This window comes from Scyliorhinus canicula, chromosome 3 (genome assembly GCF_902713615.1).
Source record: "Scyliorhinus canicula chromosome 3, sScyCan1.1, whole genome shotgun sequence".
NCBI classification, from domain to species: domain Eukaryota; kingdom Metazoa; phylum Chordata; class Chondrichthyes; order Carcharhiniformes; family Scyliorhinidae; genus Scyliorhinus; species Scyliorhinus canicula.
In genome coordinates this window covers 172,488,944-172,503,880 of record NC_052148.1, presented here as the reverse complement: position 1 = coordinate 172,503,880, position 14,937 = coordinate 172,488,944, and the positions used below count along the sequence as shown (strand labels likewise).

General features: G+C 49.5%; 1 protein-coding gene across 1 annotated transcript in view; it reads left to right on the top strand.

The window, feature by feature from the left end:
• The window catches only part of arhgap24 (Rho GTPase activating protein 24), a 1,044,996-nt gene that overhangs the window by 58,613 nt on the left and 971,446 nt on the right, over positions 1-14,937 (top strand). The gene's annotated exons all lie outside the window — the stretch shown is intronic.

The window sequence follows — 14,937 nt, the reverse complement described above, 5'->3', positions numbered from 1 at the left end:
TCTGCCTGTACATTCTCCCCAACCTCTGTGCGACATTTTACTGGGCCTGGACTTCCAATGTAACCTTCAGAGCCTCACCCTCAAATTCGGCGGACCCCTACCTCCCCTCACTGTTTGCGGCCTCATGACCCTCAAGGTTGACCCTACCTCCCTCTTTGCCAATCTGACTGCAGATTGCAAGCCCGTCGCCACCAGGAGCAGATGGTACAGCACCCAGGACAACGCCTTCATCAGGTCCGAAGTCCAGTGGCTGCTTTGGGAGGGTATTATCGAGGCCAGCAACAGTCCCTGGAGAGCCCAAGTGGTGGTGGTTAAAACTGGGGAGAAACACAGGATGGTCATGGACTACAGCCAGACCATCAACCGGTACACGCAGCTCGACGCGTACCCCCTCCCTTGCATATCTGATATGGTCAATCAGATTGCACAGTACCGGGTCTTCTCAACAATTGACCTGAAATCCGCCTACCACCAGCTCCCCATCCGTAAATCGGACCGTCCCTACACTGCCTTCGAGGCGGACGGTCGTCTGTACCAATTTCTGAGGGTTCCCTTTGGCGTCACTAACCGGGTCTCGGTATTTCAGCGAGAAATGGACCGAATGGTTGACCGATACGGACTGCGGGCCACGTTTCCGTACTTAGACAATGTCACCATCTGCGGCCACGACCAGCAGGACCATGACGCCAACCTTGCTAAATTTCTCCACACCGCATCTCTCCTCAACCTCACTTATAACAAGAAGTGCGTGTTCAGCACAGACCGCTTAGCCATCCTCGGCTATGTAGTTCAAAACGAACTACTGGGGCCCGATCCCGACCGCATGCGCCCCCTCATGGAGCTTCCCCTCCCCCACTTCCCCAAGGCTCTCAAATGATGCCTGGGGTACTTTTCTTACTACGCCCAGTGGGTCCCACAATACGCGGACAAGGCCCGCCCACTGATCCAGTCCACCCAATTTCCCCTCACGGCCGAGGCACAACAGGCCTTCGCCCGTATCAGAGCAGACATAGCCAAGGCCGGGATGCACGCAGTAGACGAGACACTCCCCTTTCAAGTAGAGAGCGACGCTTCAGATGTCGCCCTTGCCGCCACTCTAAACCAGGCAGGCAGATCTGTGGCATTCTTTTCCCGCACCCACCATACCTCCGAAAACCGACATCCCTCTGTTGAAAAGGAGGCCCAGACAATCGTTGAAGCGGTGCGGCACTGGAGGCATTACCTGGCCGGCAGGAGATTCACTCTCCTCACTGACCAACGGTCGGTAGCCTTCATGTTTAACAACATGCAGCGGGGCAAGATCAAAAACTACAAAACCTTGCGGTGGAGAATAGAGCTCTCCACCTATAATTACGAGATCTTGTATCGCCCCGGCAAGCTCAACGAGCCCCCAGACGCCCTCTCCCGAGGTACATGTGCCAGCGCACAAGTGAACCAGCTCCGTGCCTTGCACGAGATCCTTTGCCATCCAGGGGTCACTCGGTTGTACCATCTGGCCAAAGCCCGCAATCTGCCCTACTCCGTCGAGGAAGTACGGACCAGAGACTGCCAGGTCTGTGCGGAGTGCAAGCCGCACTTCTACCGGCCGCCCCTTTGAACGCCTCAGCGTGGATTTCAAAGGGCCCCTCCCCTCCACTGACTGCAACACCTGCATCCTCAGTGTGGTCGATGAATTCTCTAGGTTCCCTTTCGCCATCCCATGCCCGGATATGACGTCTGCTACCGTCATCAAGGCCCCTGATTCCATATTCGCTCTGTTCAGTTTCCCCGACTACATCCACAGTGACAGGGGATCCTCGTTCATGAGCGATGAGCTGCGTCAGTTCCTGCTCAGCAGGGGTATCGCCTCCAGCAGAACGACCAGCTACAACTCACGGGGAAACAGGCAGGTAGAGAGGGATAACGGGACAGTATGGAGGGCCGTCCAGCTGGCCCTACGGTCCAGGACCCTCCCAGCTGCTCGCTGGCAGCAGGTCCTCCCTGACGCGCTCCATTCCATTCGGTCACTGATGTGCACCGCAACTAACAACACACCCCATGAACGTGTTTCTGCCTTTCCTAGGAAGTCTACATCCGGGGTGTCGCTCCTGACTTGGCTCGCAGCTCCAGTGCCAGTCCTTCTTCCTAGGCGTGTCAGGCTCCACAAGGCAGACCCTTTGATGGACAAGGTACGCCTGCTCCACGCGAACCCGCAATATGCCTACGTGGAGTTCCCCGATGGCCGCCAGGATACAGTCTTGCTCAGGGACCTGGCTCCCTCGGGTGCCGATCCCATGCCCGCACTCCTTCCTACCCACGCGCCACCCTCCTTTTCCCCGGCGCCCCCGACTTCAGCCCCACCAGGTACATCCCTCGTTCCCCTGCCCACACTAGAGGACATAGAAGATTTCAGCTCGTTCCCGGAGTCTTCCCGCCACTGGCCAGCACCAACAACGCCAGCACCTACGCCATCGACGCCGACACCGCCTGTGCAGATGTCGCCACCACTGCTGCGTCGCTCACAACGGAACCTCCGACCGCCGGTCCAACGCAACCTGTGACGGGCACCGGGTTGCCCGTTGGACACTTGGTTCTTTTTCCCCCCCTCTGTAATAGATCACGTTTATGTATATAGTTTCACGTCACCCCCGCCGGACTCATTTTTTACAGGGGATGAATGTGGTGATCTACCACTGTATATATATGTGTGTGCTTGCATTAGGGGATGTACGACAGTACCTGTATTACTGGTTTTCTGGTAAGCCCCTGCCGGCTAGCTCCGCCCACAGGGAGCAGTATAAATATTCATAAGTTCCCCTGAGATGCCATTCTACAGCTGCAGCCAAAGGAATAGCATCTCACTGTAATAAAGCCTCTCTTGTACCGAATCGAGTCTTTGTGTGCAATTGTTAGTGCCACAAGGCCCAAGCGGTTTAGTTTCCTTTATGTAGTTTGGTGCTGGGATAGATCAGGCCATCATCCTGTTGCCCCCAAGGGGCTGGGGATGTCCCACTTCAAGGGTATTGCGGGAGGCATCCTGGGAGGCTGAGTTTTACTTCTTTGCCTCTCTGGTACACAGGGGCCTGGGCTGGGTTCTGTTCCTTGGTGGATCTCCTGTTACTCCCCTGGCGGCTTCGGTTGTTTTTTTGTTCACTCTGCTTTTCAATCTTGGGAGGCCCTGATGGCTTGACCATAGTCTACAGGTGATGTTGTTGTCGGTCCTCACTTCACAATTGTATGGAATGATTTTTTTTCTGTGGTGGGCCTGTTCTTGGAGCTTAGTTGCGTTGCGTGGTATGTATATAACTCCTCTTAGATCTGGGGTTTACAGGTATTTTCTTTTGTTTTTGTTAGGGTGGGTATGACAACTCCGCTCTTGGCTCCTACATGGGTGCAGATGGGCCTAGTATCTGAACTAAAGGCTGCGATGAGTTGTTGATGCTGCTGGAGTTGAGGACGATGATACCCAATCATGGCGCAGGAAGTTTATTTTGATTTCTCGTGATGGTTGTGGGTTTGTGTGGCGTGGGAAGGTGTGCGCCATTTTGTCATCTTCCCATGATTCTATCCTGTTTCTCCCTCAGTCTCCGGTGGGGCGATATGACTATCTCGTTTTGTCTAATGATTGTATCATTGAAGCATAGAATTTACAGTGCAGAAAAAGGCCATTTGGCCCATCGAGTCTCACCGACCCACTGAAAGAGCACCCTACTTAAGCCCAAGCCTCCACCCTATCCCTGTAATCCAGTAACCCCACCTGACCTTTTTGAACACTAAGGGGCAGTTTAGTATGGCCAATCTACCTAACCTGCACATTTGGACTGTGGGAGAACGGAGCACCGGAGGAAACCCACGCAGTCACGGGGAGAACGTGCAAACTCCACACAGTCACCCAAGGCCGGAATTCTACCCAGGTCCCTGGAGTTGTGAGGCAGTAGTGCTAACCACTGTGCCACCATGTCACCCTACCACATTAAACTGTATTAAACCAGATGTCCTGCCATTCTTATGCTCTATTCTATACTCATGTAGGTTAAGACAATTTTGTTTTTTCTCTCCTTGCTTATGGTGATGTATTATTTTGTTACTTTGTTGCATTATTTTCTAAATGTAAAATCTCAATAAATATACATTCTAAAAAGAGCAGGATATTAGGAATTACTGAATGAAAATGACAGGAATGACAGAATCCAGTGCAGTCATGTAACAGCGAGCAAATGATGGAGCAGCCCAGCACTCAACCAACGCCCTGTTGATGACAACAGAAGTTGTATTAGTGCTGCATGGACTACATCTGGAGAAAGATTGTCCTTTACATCACTCCACTGCGCCATTCCTCAGGTCAGAACTGCTGCAGGCCTGCAAGGAGGTGCAACCAAGCTCCCTGATTGTCTATTCCTGCCTGTTACTAAATGTCCTTGCAGCCAATGGCACAGCTCTGTATCTGCCTCTGTGCTTTGACAGTCATCTGGACTCAAAACGTTAACTCCCTTCACTCTCCGCAGATGCTGTCAGACCTGAGATAGACCAGAATTTGCTGTTTCAAATCACAGCATCCACAATAATTTGCCTTTGCCTCGGTGCCACTGTGACACTGAGATTGCCATGTGCGTCTGCTTGGCTATGCGCCTCAGTGGGTTTGGCCCTTAGCCTTAGTTCATGCAGCACCACAGAATGCATGACATGTATTGAGGGACTTCCATAGAACCGCCCAACATAACAGCTAGACGCTTATAGTGATGCCATTGCCAATCTGCTGGCATAGTTTTGTATGGGAATTAGTGCCAGCTCCAGCATTCCACCCATCAAAGCAAGGTCATTTGACCAGATATTGGGGTCCAAGCAGCAGAAAGAGGATATAGAGTATCCCTCAGGTAACCTGCCCTCCCTCACATCCTTCAGAAATGCTGCTCTTCTTTGGACCACATTAGCTAGGGACTTCCATTATCAAATCCATTTAATATCTGTAAAAATGGTAGCCATGATGTGGAGATGCCGGCGTTGGACTGGGGTGAGCACAGTAAGAAGTCTTACAACACCAGGTTAAAGTCCAACAGGTTTGTTTCAAACACGAGCTTTCGGAGCGCAGCTCCTTCCTCAGATTCACCTGAGGAAGGGGCAGTGCTCCGAAAGCTTGTGTATGAAACAAACCTGTTGGACTTTAACCTGGTGTTGTAAGACTTCTTACTGTAAAAATGGTGGGAACCAAGCATTCAGGACAATGGGCACAAGCCAGAGAAAAAAAGCAAGATAATCTAGCGAAAATGTTTACCAGTAACATTCAGGCCCCTTTATATGAACTTCCACTTGCAGGTCTACCCTCATCTGTATGCCGAGGAAGTGGGGCTAGTTTTCTTGGTGAGCTAACACAGGCACAATGGAGCTCCCTCCTGTTTTATACAAGTCTGTTTTTTGGACATGGAGTGTGAATTGGAGAGGGTGATTTTAATATGTAAAGAAAGTACATTTTTTCAACCTACTCTTCTTGAGGGGCAGTCCCTTGGGAACGAAGACCACTTGCTTCCACTTTGGTTGGATGGGTTCTGAGATGCCTGATAGATCTAATGCATGATCCGCAGACTGCCACATGCAGGTTGGGTAGATGAGTTGCTCAGAGATTTGTGCGTTTTCTCCAATGTTTTGACATTGCTTCTGCCTGTTCCCGATTATGTCTCTCTATATGTTAGGGACCTTTCACAAATGAATTTTTATGGTTGGTCACAAGCCAGGGTCTTCCAAGGTCAGCAGTTGTGTTTGACCTCTCCAGTGATGTTTTGAGAATACAAGCATTTTCGCTGTTCTCCTGGGAGTCTCCTGCCATGGCCAAGTTCCAAGTAGAGCAATTGCTTCAGGAGTCTCGTGCCAGGCACATGAATGGCATGTGTCCAGCAGAGCTGGTTTGGAGTGATCGTGGGAAATTGGTTCAGGAGAGGATGTTGTTGTTGGATCACCTTTATTGCCCCCAGGTTTGGCAGGTCTTTCCAAGATACTATTGAGGTGCCTACTGTTGGTTGTCCAATTCTCCAAAGCACATCGGAGTACATGGTAAAATGTGACCTCAATCTTGGGTTTGAAATTTTGCTCCTCACATACTCGTTACCTCACTTTAATACTGCCACTCACCTCCAGAACATTACCCAGGATTGTGCAGATAACAGGAAACTGTTCAACCGGTGCCTCCTTCAATCCAGAACCAAAACCGCTTTAACCTCTTATGGTATGATTAGAGACGTAATCTCAATGACTCACGCGAAGAATAAAGGCACAAGAGGCAATGGTTTTAAACAAACGAAATAAACTTGACTGCACAAAGTCAGAAACACAAAACATTCAGAATTAACATGAGATGAAAATGAATAAACATGCAGACTGTGTGCAGTCGGGGAAGATGGCAGGGCCGGATGGGTTTCCGGTGGAGTATTATAAAAAATTCAAAGATAAGATCATAGCGCTGATGGTGGGGATGTTTGAGGAGGTGATAGGGAAGGGGGTGTTTCCATAAACTTTGGGGGCAGGCATCGATTTCCCTGTTACTTAAGAAAGATAAGGATCCGACATAGTGTGGGTCATATAGGCCCATATCACTTTTAAACGTGGGCGCAAAGATATTGGCGAAGGTACTGGCAGGTAGGCTAGAGGAGTGCCTCCCAAAGGTGATAGGTGAAGATCAGACGGGATTTGTGAGAGGAAGCAGCTCTTTTCGAACATTAGGAGGGTATTGAACGTGGTTACGGCACCGGCGGAGGGGAAGGAAACAGAGGTGGTTGAGGCATTAGACACAGAGAAAACATTTGACCGGGTAGAATGGGGGTACTTGCTGGCAGTTCTGGAGCAGTTTGGGATTGAACCAAGATTTGTGAACTGGGTAAAGCTACTATATAAGGAGCTACTATATAAGTGTCCGCACAAACAACATCAGCTCGAGATACTTTTCTCTCCACCGTGGGACTAGGCAGGGATGCTGTTTGCACTTGAGATTGGGCCATTGGCCGTTCAAGGAAAATGCCGATTTGGGGGAACCATAAATTTGAGCCAGGGGAGTGGGATGGAAATTTTCGGAGATGAGAGGAGAAAGGAATTAGGGCACTAAAAATTTGTTTCTTGGGGGTCGGTTTGCAGGATTGAAGGAGCTGGGAGTGAAGTATAGGCTGGAGCAGGGAGAGATATTTAGATACATGCAGGTTCGAGACTTTGCCAGAAAGGAGATACAGAGCTTCCCAGTAGAACCGGCTTCCACATTGCTGGAGGAGGTGCTGACGACAGGGGGACTGGAGAAGGGGATAGTATCGGTAGTTTACGCGGCTATTTTGGAAGAGGAGTAGGCACCACTGGAAGGGATCAAGGCAAAATGGGAGGAAGAGTTGGGAGAGGGTATGGAGGAGGGGTTCTGGTGTGAGGTGCTCCGGATGGTGAACGCCTCTACCTCGTGTGGAGCACAGATTATGGGGCAGGTTCCATCGTAAATCGTGCACCAGGCTTATCGGGAGGCGTCCAATTGTCATCATCTGAACACCTCAGAATGTTTGTGCTCCACACACCTCAGAACACCGCACTCCGCAGTTGTTCTTGTAATACCCGATGGGAGGTTCATCCATGGAATCATCTACCTCCCCGGTCACCAGACCCGCGTCTGCCAGTTGCTTGCATTCATTGGGTTCAGGGTTACCGTGCCCTGGTCCTCGAATTGTTCGGCTACTCTGGCCAACCATCTGCCGTGGTCCCATGTCCCAAGAGGGGGACTGAGGATTGTGAGTGATTGTGAGGCGGTTGCGTTGCGAGTGGGAACAATGATAATCGTGAAGGTGCCATGATAATCAGTACATCCTTAAATCCATTTCTGCATGGTGGGCGATGTAATACACATGGGGATTCATCCAGGGACCCTCCACAGGACGGGCGTGCCCTATATGTCCTCTCCTGGTGTCACCATTGGGAATATTGTGGGCACAAATGAGGCAGTCCTCAATATAGTGAGTGACATCCTCCTTTAGCGGGCACCAACATAATGGTGGCCTGTAGTGGTCTCCATGCCCTGGTGTCCCTGTCCATCATGGGATTGGTATTTGAGCTGGTTTCGGTCCTGGGTAGGGACAGCATAATTCCCGCCATTGAAATGAATCCGTCCTGTTTGGTCAGCCTGTCCTCCCATCTTTCATAGGGAGGTGGGAATTGCCGTTCACAGTCTGTCCTAGGGAATCATCTGTGCGTTGGGACAGAGCTAGGTCAGCCGTTAGTCTGGGAGACGTCAATCGCATTCATTGGCTCACCTCCGGGTGGCTGCCAGAGATGTCCGTTACGGGCACTGGCCCTGGCTCGGGCATCGGCAATGTAGTTTCTGGGTGGGGGGTGCGGGGATGGCTCTTCACTTCAATGATGCCGTAGATCCGGCCAGTGGCTACTTATAGTTCGCCGGATGTTCCCCGTGCACTGTGCTCACATCCTCCTACCAAGTGTGCCCTGCTGCCCCGGGGTCTGTATCGGTGTCTGATAAAGTCAGACCACATGTGCCAACCTCTCCCTTTGATATATCTCCATATTACCCTCTCCCATATGGGATGTCTCTCTGCTCCTGTCTTCCACGCCTCTACATCTTTACCTGTTGTCTGAGCTGTCATATTGACGTTAGGGGATAGAGGGCTGATTGGACAGCGGGTACGGCTTGTGGCTGTGTTCCGGCCCGAATCCCTCAGAAGCTGAGTGCAAACCTGCCGGTTGACCCTATCATCCCTTGTTACATACACATGCAGTTAGTACATACTTCCGAAATCCGGTGATTTTTCCAATACGGAGTTCACACCTCTGGTTTATGTTTGATCTGTGAATAATCCTCAAGAATAGGGACCTTTATATTCTGTTCCATGAAACTGGGATACTGACCATTGCGTGGGTCGATTGCCTACCTAAGTCGGGCTCATCTCCAAGACTGTCTTGTGGGATCTTTCGGAGCAACAATTGTAACTCCCAGCCAAATAGCACCAGGGTCACTAGATTTGTTGTACCTTCTGAATCTCAGTGTGTCTCCAACTCGTATACAATGCAGCCCCCACCCACACATGCTGCATACAATAATACTCGTTCAATACACCACAAAGCTAATATTAGTCAATCACACACATTTCCAGGGTGGATTCTAAACTAACACACAAGAAAGACCAACTTAACTTCCAGGTGACTGACAGGTACAGAGCAGATATGGTCTCATCTGGAATCCATCATCTGCCAGTGCTGTATGTCTGCTGATAGTCGTCTGTGCCCTCGGCTCTGGTCCCTCTGTGGATGGCGTGGATGGTCCTTTCCTTGGCTGGTGCAGGTATCACCATTGTCATCTATGGTTGAATGAGCGGATGGTGGCTTGCGCAGCACCTTTTATCCCATACTGGTTCCGCGTGCTTTTGGGCAGTCCCAGGTAGATGTCCAATAGATCTATCAGGGCTCCATCACCCTGATCAATCTCAACCAATTGGGAGTGGACACCTCGATGGTGGGGCGGGTCCCAGTCGGCCATGGCCGTTAGTGTCTGAGGCACATAGGCCTTCCCAAATAAGGAAACCAACGCCACCGGGTCTGCCACATATTGTTACTTTCTACCTGGAGCCCATTGTCCTGGGATGGCCTTTCAATGGCCTTTTCCCTGAGTTAGTTTCTGTATGGTCCGGGCTGCAGCCCTTGTATATCCCTCACCCCCGGCCTGCTATCTGCCGGTGCCCCCGGTCCTGACCCCCGTCCCTACTGCCAGGGGCACCGCTGGCTGGCACTGCCCTCACTGGCCATGGGTGTGGCCCTGGGTGGTCCCCCGGAGGGTAGCTGTTGGTTGGTTGGGGTGTTCGGTACCGAGGGGGCGCTGTGGTGGGGTGGGGGAGGTTGCGGGGATGGGCGAACCCATACGGCTGGTGCCACTGTGTTGAACCAGGCGCCAGGGAGGATGGTCAGCGGATGTTCAGCAAGATGGCAGTCATTGCCTGGGCACTGCCCAGTCCCGCGGGGGGGTAACCCTTGGTGCTCGGCCTGTCCCCCCCTCCCCCCCTGCCAGCAGCCCACAGTCACTCCGCGCCATTTGCTTTCGCCGCTCTCTGGCTCAGCAGCCAGGATGCCAGGTTCACGATTTGTGCGAGCAGAAGTGAACCGCGCCGTCGGGAACTCGGGCCATCAGAGGTGGTGAATCGCAGAGGCCCTGGAGCATAGGGCATCAGGCCCGCTAATGATATGCCGACTGTACTTTCTGCCAGCACGGCGAGTGGCACATTTACACCATTCGGGGGGGGGTGGGGGGGGGGGGGGGGGGGGGGGGGTGGGGGGAGGCAGAGCAACCCGATTTGGTGTCAAACCGGCGTCTACCACGATTTTGGCATGGGAAGGTATTCTCCGCCCAGTCGGGTTTCACGATTTTGCCATCGGCAAACGGAGAATCCAGCTCCAGGTCTCCAGTTTTCCAGCTAAGAAAGCCCACCTGCTGTTTGGTGGATCCACCTAAATTTTGACTCTTATTCTTTTAGGTGTTCTGGCAATTTGTAGTTACTTTACCTTCACAATAACAATTTTCCCAGAATATTATCTCTAAAATATTAACATGAACAATGATCTTGACATTCATCACAAATAGTCATAGAGCTTCAGTATGTAGATGACACGCGTGCACGTTCAATCACTCAGAAATTGAGCTCCAGGTCATTGTTGACTTCTTCTCCAAAGCATATGATAAAATGGACCTTCACTAAACAGAGGAAAAGCTAAGATCCTCTTCCAACCAGCCTGCACAGCAAAGCAACTCCTCCTATCAATAAAGACCAGTGTGAGATCCTCAAAAATATGGACCACTTTCTGTATCTTGGGAGTGTGATAAATGTAGGAATTTCAGGTATTCTATATTATACATATTTGGTGCTGTAAGGGTTAAGAGCCTAGGTTAGTAACGTTTTTGAAGAATCCTGGATGGATGGATTTTGGGAGCCAGGGTGCAATTTAAGTATCATAAAAAGCTTGGGATGTTGATAATGGAATGTTGTTTGGATTAAGGGGGCTTCCTGTGGAGTTAATTAGAATTCAGCTTGGTAAAATGATGCAATTTCTGGGAGGAGCCAAGCTAGCAGGCATTCTGCAGGAAAGCAGTTTTAGTTGAGTTTTAGATGAAGGTGTGACAGAAGTTAGTTCAGTTAAAAATATATCTGTAGCTAAATTGGCAGTTTCTTTCCAAGCAGTTCAGAATTGTGTGTTTTGAAGGTGGGCGGAAACAAGCTGGAGCAGCTTCTGAAAAGAGCTTCTGCATGGTTCTGAGAGGAGACAGATCTTTTCTTTAAAGCAGCGTTGAAAGATCTAAAGGACTTGGAAATGGCCAGATAACAGGCAGAACCAATTTCAGCTTAATTGCTGTTTATTACACAATGCCTCAATTTTTGGACACAAGGGTCATTGTAACTTTATACCAAAATCAATCCCACAGTGTGAAGAATCGTGTGTGAAAACCTACAAACTACTATTTTATGATGGAGCATTTTCGAAGCCAGTTTGTATTTCTTGCTATTCGAGGGAAAACAGATTAAACAATGTGTAACAATCACATGTTAGTTTGTTGATGTTGCAGATGTTCATCATCCAGCTTTGTTAACGCTCCCCATAATCAGCACCAGAATTAAAAAATACCTTTAAACACTTCTGTAGATGCCTTGTTGAAAGTACTATTGCCTGAACATGTCTGTGACAAGGATAAGTTCAGTCACTTATGAATGAATTGGCACTGGGGTGACCAGTGATCATCCATTTAATCTTCCTTTTATTTAGTTTAATTTTCCCGGTTACGTCCACATTTTCAATCTTTCAATCACCCATGTTTCCTCCTTCAATTGATGCAGGGAGAAGGAAGTGAAATAAATTGTAGATTTTTTAATTACATGAATCAGTGGAACTGCGTCATTCTTCAACAGTATATGTCCTTTATTTGTATGCAGAATAGGACCCCTGACTGTCTTTTCCTTCAAAGATGAGGGTTTTCTAATTATGCATGTTTGTTCTTTGTAGCTCATAAAGATGATTAAAATATGGAGATTTTATAATTTTGTGCCAATAAAGAAACTCTCAAATCCCCAGAACATCTCACATTTCAGTAAGCTTCTCTTCACCACATTTTCATATTTGCAGCTTAACGATTCATAACATCCAACTAACACAGGAGAATGATAATTAAATTGAAGTGGCAATAACATTTATTAGACCTGTAAACAACAATTTAGTTGAATGTTCAGCAGGCTACACAGTCTTAACACCATGTAGTCATGGACAGAATTACCGATTCCCATCATTCACCACCTGAATTGTGATTCAGCCCCTTCCCACCAGCAGTGAAACGTGCTCCATTTTGTTCATGATGGCCTTATTCTTCAGACAGTTTTCAACTTGTGGAGCGAACAGTAAATAAACTGGTCTTTTCTGTGATGCGATGAAATGATGGAACCGGTGAAGAATTCTTCACAACTGTAACTTACATTTTTGAGGAGCCAAGTGGTGGTTCTGAAGAAGACTTGGCACAGACTGGAGGCTTTGTCAATAATCAGCATGCTCAGCTTCGTAACCAATCTTTTTGTGGAAAACTAATATTTTGTCATCATTAATAATTGTAATAATCTCCCGAGGCCTGTTGGGACCATCAGGATTCTTCATGAGGACACCTGGTTGTTGTTGTGCGTGTCCACCGTATGAATGAACCATTAAACTCTTTGAGCTGAATGTTTACTGACCTGACTCGCAGGAGACGATTGGCCACAAGTTTGTGGGAAGCCAAAATTTGGGATTCTCCACAATTTTAAAACTTCCAAAAGCAGGCATATTGTGCTAACCATTTATATTGCATTTATGATGAAGGAAGAAATTTCAGACATATTAGGCGGGATTCTCCGGTTGGCAACGCCGCAATCGCATTCGGCGATGGGCAGTAATACCTGTTTCCGACCAAATCGGGGGCGGTGCCGCTGTCACGATGCTCAGCGCTCTCCAAAGCGGCATACTCTGCGAGTACACTGCGCGCCGTATTGATGGCCTCAGGACATTGCCTGAGGCCCACCCCCGATGCTCCGCCCCTGACCGGATGGGTTCCCGACGGTGTGGGTCTCTCGTGGTCTCACCCGTCGGGAACTCAGCGTGGCGGTTGCGAACTCAGTCCAGCGCCGCCATAGTCGGGGTAGGGCTGATCCGTGGACAGGGGGACTTTTGCAGAGGCTGGGGGTACTGTTGGGGAGTGGTCTGGGGCTCACGAGCCGGCCAAAGGGACGGCACTATTTTGCAGGCCGGGTCCGCGTGCGGCCGGCGCCATGTTGCACGGCCACAGACCCAACAATTCTCTGGGCCATATCGGCAGCTAGAGCCGGGGGCTCTACGTGCCGGCATGCTAGCCAAACGGAGGATCGGTGGCCATTTTGCGCTGAATTTCTGGGTGTAAAATGCCACCGTTCCCATGCTGGCATGAGGACATAACCTCACAATCGGAGAATCCAGCCCATTATATTGTAGTAGCGGTTAAACGCCTGGATTAATGTGTGTATATGCTGCAGTAATTGTTTAAAAAACAATCCTGGCTTGAAAGACAGCCAGGCTTTTTGGCTACAGAGGTGCAATTAAAGCATTGTAAAAAATGAATTAATCAGTCCTGCCAATCATGTATATTGTTTACCTGAAGTTGGGCTAATGGATTTCTGTTTACATAAAGAAGCTTCCCTGGAGAATAGATAATTAGAAATATTTGGCCTTAGTAAGATGATGTAGTTATTGGAAGGGGTCAGGGGCTGAAGCAATCAGGTGTTGACTTTCAGTTTCTGGAAAATGCAGCTTAGATTGAGGATGTGAACAGACAGGCAGCGTTTTGCCAAATGCTGGCAAGTTAAAAAGTAGTTTGACACAGGCAATAATCTGCAAGCTGATACCTGAAGGATCTCTCTCTCTCCAAGACATTTGTTTACAGCAAGTATTCCTGAGTTGGACAAGGGTAGTTAAAAGTGGATTTTGACCCGTGAAGGGTTTTGCTTGAGTGGAGATAAAAGATAGTGGTCATGAGTTAGTGTTTCATTGTTATTGTTACGCATTGTTTAGAGGGGAATTGTAAGGTATTTTGTTGTATGATATTAAAATTGTTATAATCCTGCGTTAGTGACTTCCGGCGGCAGCCATGAGCTGAGCAGTTGCATGAAAGGTGGCTCTCGCAAGAAAGGGTTACAACCTTTTAGATCTTGCAAACAGGCACTAAAAGTATTTAAAATCCCCCAGCCTAACCTTTGTTAGCTGCACTGACAAGAACAAATGGGGGAAAGTCCACCGCCCATTCGAAAAGCCAGCAAACATGAGAGGAGGGAAACCTCAGCCTTGGAGCTGGCAGCCACACAAGGTGGCATGGAACTGGGAAGGGGCAACCCGATAGAGCTCCCAGCGAAGACCCAGGTGCTGATGGAGTAGCTTACAGGCTTCATCACCTCCAAGCTCCAAAGACAGAGGGAGGAGCTGAAAAGAGACTTCCTTTCAGCCATCGAGACAGCAGTGGAAGCTGCGACATCCCCCACGAGGGAAGCAATGGCCAGGATGGAGCGAAGGCTTGAGGCCCAGAAAGCAATGGCAAGAGACTTCAAGAAGGCCACCACAGACCAAGGAGACCGGATCGCGTCACCTGAAGCTGAGGTGGCAAGTAAGACCCAGAAGGGACTAAAAGAGAAAGTCGACGACCAGGAGAACAGGTCAGAAGGACAAAACTTAAGAATCTTAGGGCTGCTGGAAGGAACGGAGGGGAGGAACCCCATGGAGTATATAGCGGCGATGCTCATGACACTGGTCAGCAAGGAGGGCTTTGCCAAATCCCCGGAGGTAGATTGCGCCTATAGGTCACTTCGCCAGGTGTCCAAAGCGGTGGACCACCGTGGGTGATAAACGTGAGGCTCCACAGGTACCAGAAAAAAAGACACAGCTGAGGGGGTGAAGAGCGGGAGA